Source organism: Oryctolagus cuniculus, chromosome 7 (assembly GCF_964237555.1).
Source record: "Oryctolagus cuniculus chromosome 7, mOryCun1.1, whole genome shotgun sequence".
Taxonomy (NCBI): Eukaryota; Metazoa; Chordata; class Mammalia; order Lagomorpha; family Leporidae; genus Oryctolagus; species Oryctolagus cuniculus.
The window spans coordinates 38972425-38981130 of record NC_091438.1 but is presented as its reverse complement, the minus strand read 5'-3'; the positions used below and the strand labels follow the sequence as shown (position 1 = coordinate 38981130).

Sequence of the window (8706 nt, the reverse complement as noted above, 5' to 3'; positions counted from 1 at the left end):
AGAGGGGCTGCTGGGGTTTTGAATCCATTCTCCTGGGAGCTCTGAAGAGCAGGCTCAGGCACTGCTGCAGGGAGGCAGGTGGAAGACCAGGGAGCTTCACCTGACACCTTCTGCTTTAATCCCTTTCCAAACGGAGCTTCTGAAGCACAGCTTGTTTTAAGAGGATGCCATTGCTAAAAGGAAAAGAAAGTTTAGAATCTATACCAGTTATTTAAAAAAAAGATTTATTGATCTATTTGAGAGGTGGAGTTATAGACAGATGAGTGAGAGACAGAGTGAGAGGTCTTTCATCCACTGGTTCACTCCCCAAATGGCCACAACAACTAGAGCTGGGCCAGACCAAAGCCAGGAGCCAGGAGCTTCTTCCCACATGGGTGCAAGAGTTCAAGGGCTTGGGCGATCTTTCACTGCTTTCCTAGGCTGTAAGCAGAGAGCTGGATTGGAAGAGGAGCAGCCAGGACACAAACTGGCGCCCATATGGGATGCAGGCACTGCAGGCAGAGGCTTAGCCTACTACTCCATAGCACCAGCCTGGGAACCTACTGATTTTATTCAATCCCTTATTTTATAAGTTAAAAACAAAAGCAAAGAAAAAACCAGGTGATAGAAGGACTTCTTCAGAGCCTCAGAGTTTCATAGCAAATCTGAAGTCAAAACTCAAGGCTCCTAATGCCATGGTTAGATCCAGGTTTGTTCCCCTAAGGTCCTTGGGTCAGAGGCTGGGTTCTTAATGTGGCAGTGCTGAGAAGCGGTGGCAACTATAAGAGGTGGGGCCCTGTGGGCGGTCACTGGGGGCCCTGCCCAAGGAAGAGGTTAAGGTGGTCTTCCTGCAGCCCCCAGGAAGTTCTCAAAAGAGGTTTGTTGTGAGCACCTGAGCCTGGCCTCACACAGCTCTCCCTGGCTTCCTGTTTGGGATGTGATCCTTAGCTCCACACCTGCACCTGCACTGCCCTCTCTTCTGCTACAGTGTGACACTGTCAGGGCAGCCTTCCCCAGAGCTGAGCTGATGCCAGCACCATGCCCTCAAATCTCCACAAGTGTGGACTAAGTTAACTTGACAAAGTCAGCTTTCCAGGTGTCTTGTTTTTGTTCATTCTTTTTCCATCCTCACCTTTTTTTTCCTTAATTTTATTTAAGATATACAAATTTAATGCATTTCATATATACAGATTTAGGAACATAGTCATTCTTCCCACCGTACCCTCCCTCCTACCCACCCATGCTCCCACTCTCCTTACTCCTCTCTCTTCTATTCCCACTCTTAATTTTTACAAAAATCTACTTCCAGTTTTTAAATGTTTTTTTTTAACATTTATTCATTTATTCGAGAGATAGAGTTACAGACAGATAGAGGGAGAAACAGAAAGAGGGAGAGGGAGAGAGAGAGAGAGAGAGAGAGAGAGAGAGAGAGATCTTTCATCCACTGGGTCATTCTGCAAATAGCTGCAACGGCCAGAGCTGAGCTTCTGCTGGGTCTCCTGCACAGGTACAAGGCCCAAGCACTTGGGCCATTTTCCACTGCTTTCCCAGGCCATAACAGAGAGCTGGATTGGAAGAGGAGCAGCCGGGATAGAAATCGGTGTCCACATGGGATGCTGGCGCCACAGGCGGAGGCTTAGCCCACCATGCCATAGCGCTGGCCCCTTCAGTTTACTAATACTCATAAAATTAACCGTACACTAAGAGGCCATCTTGTTAAAGTGATGAAAAACTAACAGTACCAGTACACCTCGTAGCTTGATGGCAGGATTTTACTGATGAAACAAATCTGGGATATAATAGAATGGTATCTGGCAATGTCCTGGCACATAGAAAATGCTCAGGAGGTGTTGTGTGTGGTGTCATTACTAATATGTATTCGTATTTATTTCTTGTTATTAATTTGCATTTGAGACCAGAGACTCACAAAGCAATCATGAAAGAAATCGAGGGGCGTGGCCTGAGCAAAGCCAGCTGGCCACCCAGACAGGTCTGCACGTGATGAATGTTTTCTCAATGAATTTAGTGTTGTTCAGGGTTTGATTCTGCAGTATGGGCTCAAATACTATCTCCTCGATGTCTCAGCACTGATCAGAATCTAGGGTGCTGCCTCAGCATTATCAGAGCTGTCACCGCCAACTGACAGATAAAGTTAGCCATTAATCACATAAATAGTTACTAAGCTTCAGTTCAATGCCAGGCACTGTTCTAGGTGTGGAACACAGCGGTGAACATGAAAATATGGAGCTTACATTATCACTGGGATAGCTATGAGCAATATGCAACAAACATATATATAATATCAAGTAATAAAGTCCTGGGAAGAAAACCAAGCAGGACAAAGGAATGAAGAAGGGTGGATGCAAAGAGTCTCCTCTGGGTAGGGTGCTCAGATCCAATGGACCATTGCAACAGCATTGCCATGATATTTCTGCCCTGTACATAGTCCAAGTGGGGAGTTTTCAATGGCAGGCTGCCTGGGGAGCATGGTGTAGAGGCCAGGCAGTTGATTTAAGATCCAACAATGTATTGGCACTCGATTATGTTTATCTGCAGTGTGGCTCTTCTGCCAGGCCCCCGAACACTGCATCCTGCCTGACAGAGTTCCCAGACAGAACTTGCATGGGCACAGTCCTGTCATCACTTCGGTGACTCTCCTTTTGCAATGTGCCCACATCACTCCCATCCCATCTCACTTTTCTAATGGAGTGCGGACTTTTATCCTTTGTTGCTCTATGTGTGTGTGTATGTTTCCTTTTTTTTAAAGATTTATTTAGGGGCCAGCACTGTGGTGTAGTGGGTAAGGCAATGCCAGCATCCCATGTGGGTGCCGGTTGGAGTCCCAGCTGCTCCACATCTGATCCAGCTTTCTGCTATGGCCTGGGGGAGCAATGAAAGATGGCCCAAGTCATTGGGCCCCTGCACCCATGTGGGAGACCTGGAAGAAGCTCTTGGCTCCTGGCTTCGGATCAGCCCAGCTACAGCTGTTGCAGCCATTTGGGGAGTGAACCAGCAGATGGAAGACCTCTCTCTTTTTCTGCTTCTGCCTCTCTGTCACTCTGCCTTTCAAATCAATCAATCAATCAATCTACAGGAAGCCCAAAATTCCTGGGAAAGCAATGGAAGATGGTCCAAATGCTTGGGGCTTTGCATTCATGTGGGGGACTGGAAGAAGCTCTTGGCTCCTGGGCTTCAACTTGGCCCAGTTCTGGCCATTGTGGCCATTTAGGGAATGACCCAGCGGATGGAAGACCTGTGTGTATGTGTGTGTGTGTTTGTGTCTCCCTCTCTCTCTGTAACTCTGCCTTTCAAATAAATAAAATAAATCTTTTTCAAAAATTACCTTCCATTTCAATAATTTGCTAGAAATACAAAGCACACTGAAAGCTGTTATATACAGTTTATGATTGGGAAGCACTGTGGTTATGTTGGTCCAGGGAAGAAGCACCTAGGAGTCCAGAGAAGCAGCAAGCTTGTCCTCTCCCATGGAGTTGGGCAGTATTGCTCTGCTGCCATCCTTGTGTGGCAATACACAGAGGGCTGCCAACCAGGAAGATGGGATTTGGAAAGGATGAAGGTTTGAGGTGGTGGAGGATATGCCAGTTATCCTGGTTTGGTCATTGTATGATATATACATGTACCAAAGTGCCACACTGTACCCCATAAACATGTGCAATTATTGATTATGTGTCTATAAAAAAGAGTTCACCCAAGCCTTGAAGCTGTTATTGAGGCTGGATCACACACTGCCTGCATGGCTGAACTTTAGTAACCAGCTCTTCCAAAGGCTAGCCTGATACCTCTGTGTCCTGTCCCTCTGGAGGTAGAACTGATCATCATAAAGGATGACACATCTCCATCATAAATAATACTGTCGGGCTGTCTGGTGGCCAAGGCCACTGGGCAAACAACAACACTCTTATCTGTCAAGTTCAAGCCCCCCACCTCAGCCCTCTCCAGTCACCTCCCAATAGCTGTGGGCAAAGGCTAGACCTCTCCTTGGCAATGGTTAATTCTTCACCACACAGAATGTAAAGTCCATCTTTAAACAAGGTGAAAAGGAAGGAACAAATGACCCAGCCAAATAAAATCAGTGCAGGTATGACCAGACTCCTGACCACTGCCTTTCATTGGCTTATGCTGCTAGGGAGATAGGCTCCTGGAGGAGAAATCGAGACTGTGAGGCTCTACATTCCCATGGATGTGCAGCCCCTTTGTGAGCTGGTTGTACTGGAGTTGGTTGTATTGCTCGTGGTACCCAGGGTTGGAGGAGGGGAGCTGGATGAGAGCAGCAAAGGGAGGAGTGATCTCGCACTGCCCTCAGAGATTGTGGAGGGCTCTGAGATACAGATGCAGATGCAGATGGAGGCTGACTCAGGACCACTCTGTCCTCTCACTTTATTGGGAGAGAGCGTTCCAGGCATAGAGGCTTAGGACGGGCACCTGTGCGGTAGACGGTGGGAGTGCTGTGGTTTGGAAAGTCTGGTTGGGAAGGACGCTGAGTCAAGGCTCCAGAGGCTCAAAGCTACTCTCACGAGTTTTCAGGCAGCACCTGGGCAGAACAGATGTCATCCCTTCCCTGGCACTCTGAGGAGTCCTGGGACAGAGGACATCTGCAGTTCCTGAAATATCCCATTCGTGAGGCCATGGAGTCCCCTCTGGAGAAAGGCACACAGCCCTGTGTCAACGGTGCACCCAGCAACAAAGAGCAGGAACTGTAGCCAGCTCTGAGGAAAGGCTGAGGTCTCCCAAGCCCACCTGCACGAGGATTCCAATAACTTCTGCCTCTCTGCCCATGTCCTGTGCAGGTCACTGTCTCCCTGCCTCTACTGACATCCCCCAGGCCCCTCAGCCTAGCCTCAGGAGAGAAACTGCTCATGTCTCAGGTGTCTTGATGGCTCAGAGTTAAGCAAGATCTCAGGAAACTGGTTGTCTGGGAGGATCTAGAACTTTTGTGGTTATAAAGGAAGCATATCTTATTGCTTGGGCTCTGTTGCCCTTTCTTATTCACCTGAGACTTGAGATTCCTCTTCCTCTACATGTCTACCTCTTTCATGCTCCCCACACTCAGCAGGCTGGTGAGGGTACCAAGAAGATGAGCTCTTATCCCAGTCCCCTTGGCTCCTGGCCCAACTGGGGACAAGGTGCACCCTTCAGGGAGATCTTCCTGGGCTCACTCCTCTCTCTGGAAACACTGTTTCAGCCTCGCAGGAGGAGTTCCCAGTGTCCTGCTCTGACTTCACTGGGACGAGGAGGGAGGCAGCTCCACCATGAGGAGCTGAATGGTTCCCCAGGAGCTTCTATCAAGGTAGAAGGAGTACAGGATTGGAGCGGAGCCTCTCTGGACCTCACAGAAGAGCTCCACCAGGTCCCCCACGGCAGGGCTAATGATCCTGTGTGGCAGAGTGAGCAGAGGACGGGACACAGGAGCTGGGAAGACACATGGGTGGAAGGGTCAGCCTGGCCACCCGGGACTCAGGATCCCTCCTCCCCCAGAAACCTTGCCCCCCATTCCTAGGGGGTCCCGTTGCCTGGTGCCCAGACCCCCAGGGAGTATCTCCCCTCACTTGCCCACTCACCTTGTACCATGATCTCCAGCTGGGGGCTCCGTTTCTGGACTCTACCACCCTCAGGGGCTGCCTCACACCAGTAAAGCCCAGAGTCTCCTTCCTCCATGGCCAGGATGTGGAGTTCTGGGTGCTGGCCCCTGCCCTGCACGGTGCGGCCATCCTTGTAGAAGGAGAAGAGGAGCCTCAAGGCCGGCCTCTTGGGGTGCAGCCTCGTCTGGCATCTCAGAGTCAATGGGCTTCCCTCACAGAGCTTGGGAAAGGGGATGGCATTCAGCACAGGAGGTGAGAACAGCTCTGGGGAGATACGGGCCCAGGATCTAGGAAGGATGTCCTCGACAATGAAGCTCCAGGGGTCTGAGGACCAAGCTTCAACACATCCCAGGCTGCAGCCCCTGACCCAGACAGGATTTGTCCTCACCCATGAGCTTTGAAATGCCTCCCTTAGCAAGCCCCTCAAAACCAGAGGGGCTTTAGTTGTTATCTGGTCTACGAGCAGAAGGGCAATTGGCTGAGCTGGTCAAAGCCTCTTCCCAACCCCTTCCCCTCCAGACATCTCCCCTTTCCTTCTCCATGAGCCCCCTGGTTGGGGGGAGGTGACATTTGGACAACATCTTGGGAAACCTCAGGACCCTGTGCATTGACCCAACATCGATGCAGACAGAGTATGGTCCTGTCCAGAGAGCTACTGGCCTCCACAGTGTGCATCCCTTAGCAGCACCCTACTGCCCTGCCAACCTTCCTAGTGAATGACTCACCTTGGACCTGAACCGTGGTAGTCCCTGAGGTTTCTCTGCCTATGTGTGGCATAAACGTCACCAGTGACCACTGCTTTCCATTGTTGCTGTCCCTGTGAACAGAATCTTCTTGCCATCCGAGAAGCGGAGGAATGCTCCATCCTTGTAGACATACACCTGGGACTGTGCTACACTTTTCCATCCCTGGCACCTCAGCTTGAAACACAGTTTGGGCCAGGTTTGGAGGCACAGCCAGGGTGAAGTCTGAAGCTGCAGGCCCCATCAGTCCACTTTCCTCCATCTGTCCCCAGCCTAACAGACATGGAGGCTCCTGGATGGCCCATTGGCAATGGTCACTGCCTCAAGGCCTTCATGCCGGCCAGGACAGGGAAGGACCATTGCTTCTCTTTTACAACCACCCTTCCTCTTGCCTTCCTGTTCTCTACCCTTTTTCTTCTCCCTTTTCTCCCTCCCTGATCCTTCTAAACACTGGGTTTTCCCCATCATTACCATGTTTGGTTTCAGCTGGAATCATCTCATCCAGGTAGCCGTCTTATTCCTCCTGCAAAGATCACCATGATATTCTTTCTTCACATCCTACCCCAGCCCAGGCTGACCCATAGCTCCCACCTCCAGTGACCACTCAGGTTCAGACCTCATGAGCATCCCAAGATGGGGGTGCCTGGTCTGGTTCTCTCCTATCTTTCCCCAGAGGCCCTCCCAGGCCTGACTCCATCAATGCCCCCCAGCCAATGCTCATCCCTGCAAGGGCTTCTGTTTCCACCCCATCCATGCAGAGCCACGTTCTCTCTGTTCTCATCCTGAACCTGAGGCACTTGTCCTGTGAGGCAGGACAAGGGTCTCTCCCCAGCCCTTGAATCTCCCACAACTCAGATCCTGCAGGTCCCAGGTACCCTCAAGGGCCAAAGAGCAGCCGTTGTGGCCATTTGGAGAGTGAACCATCAGATGGAAGACATCTCTCTCTCTCTCTCTCTCTCTCTCTCTCTCTCTCTCTCTCTCCCTTTCTCTGTCTATAACTCTACCTGTCAAGTAAATAAGTACAATAAAACAATAAAAAAAGAGCCAAAGCCCATTGCTGGGCGTCAAGCTAAGGATTTTGATGAAGAACTGTGAAAATAGGATTCCTGGAGGAATTCCCATGTCACCTCTGTGAAGCACTTGATGAGCATAGGTATAATCAGCCTTTCTGGACCACAGGGCACCTGGCTTCACTGCCAGAACTCAGTAAACTCACAGGGTCACTCACCACAGGTCCCAGGTTCTCAAACCCAGTCCCTCTGTCAGCACTCACTCCTGAGCACTTGGGTTTCCAAGAATTGGTCTGAACTCCCTCCCTCAGCAGTAACACAGATAATCCCCCAGGAATCTAGATATCCATTTGTGTGTCAGAGTTTTCTTCTCTTGGACAAAAGCACTGATTTGATGAGAGGCAGAGAATAAGGACTCATTCAGCATTCACGCATTGAAGTATCCGTTCATCAAGCCCTTATTGAGCACCTTCTGCATGCCAGGCCCTCAGGGGTACCCTAGCTTGCAATCTAGTAGACAAGAAAAGAGACTATTACAGATGTTACAGAGGGGACCCAGAGAAGACTTGATCAGGGCTACCTGGAGAGGAGATCCACACAGATGAGGACACCTTGACCTCTTGAAAGTAACTACTCACTATAGGGGACATGTGGGGAAAGGTCACTGACGTAGCAACCTGAGTCAGGGCAGGGCCAGGGGGCTCTGGCAGAAGGTGGTACAGAGAGGTAGGCTCTAAGGAGAGTGCTCCCGAGGAGGAAGTCAGAGAGGTGAAACTCAGGGGAATTCACACTCCACCAGAGCGGTGGGAAAGGGTGGGGGATCTGAGATGGGAAGGAACACAATCCAATCTGCATTCAGGATCCTGTGGCTTTGGTGTGAAGAAGAATCAGAGGAGATAAGGGGGGAGATGCAGTTGCCTGGCAGGAGAGGAGGCTGAGCACTAAGACAACAGCAGTGAGGTGGGAAGGAGGGAGGGAACAGGAATGGGGCTGAGGCAGAAGCTATCAGGCTACTTGAAATCTGAGGTGAATGGAGAGCGTAGGAGGGGGAGAAGTCGAGGTTGATGGGCAATTGAAGAGGAGAGGAAGCGGATTTGCAAGAAATATATGATTTAAAATGTTTCCATCTTAAGGTGAGGTGCTCTTGGCTGGGTAGGTGGAGAGAGACATCAACTTAAGAGTCTGCATGTGACTTAAGGGTCTGTTCTGGGCTGCAGAGAGAGATTAGGGAGTCATTAGCAATTGGCATTCATGGAACACTCTGGAATTCAAGGAGTCAAAAGCATAGTGTGCATTGTGTGTGTATGTGTGTGTGTGCATGTGTGTGTGTGAGTTGTTTTAACTATTTGCTTACTGTACACAAACAATATCTAG

The 8706-nt window shown here is 50.1% G+C and overlaps 1 pseudogene; it reads right to left on the bottom strand.

Moving 5' to 3' along the window:
- Positions 1-1417: 1417 nt before the first annotated feature.
- Positions 1418-6796, bottom strand: LOC100345772 (Fc receptor-like protein 6; annotated as a pseudogene).
- Positions 6797-8706: the final 1910 nt, after the last annotated feature.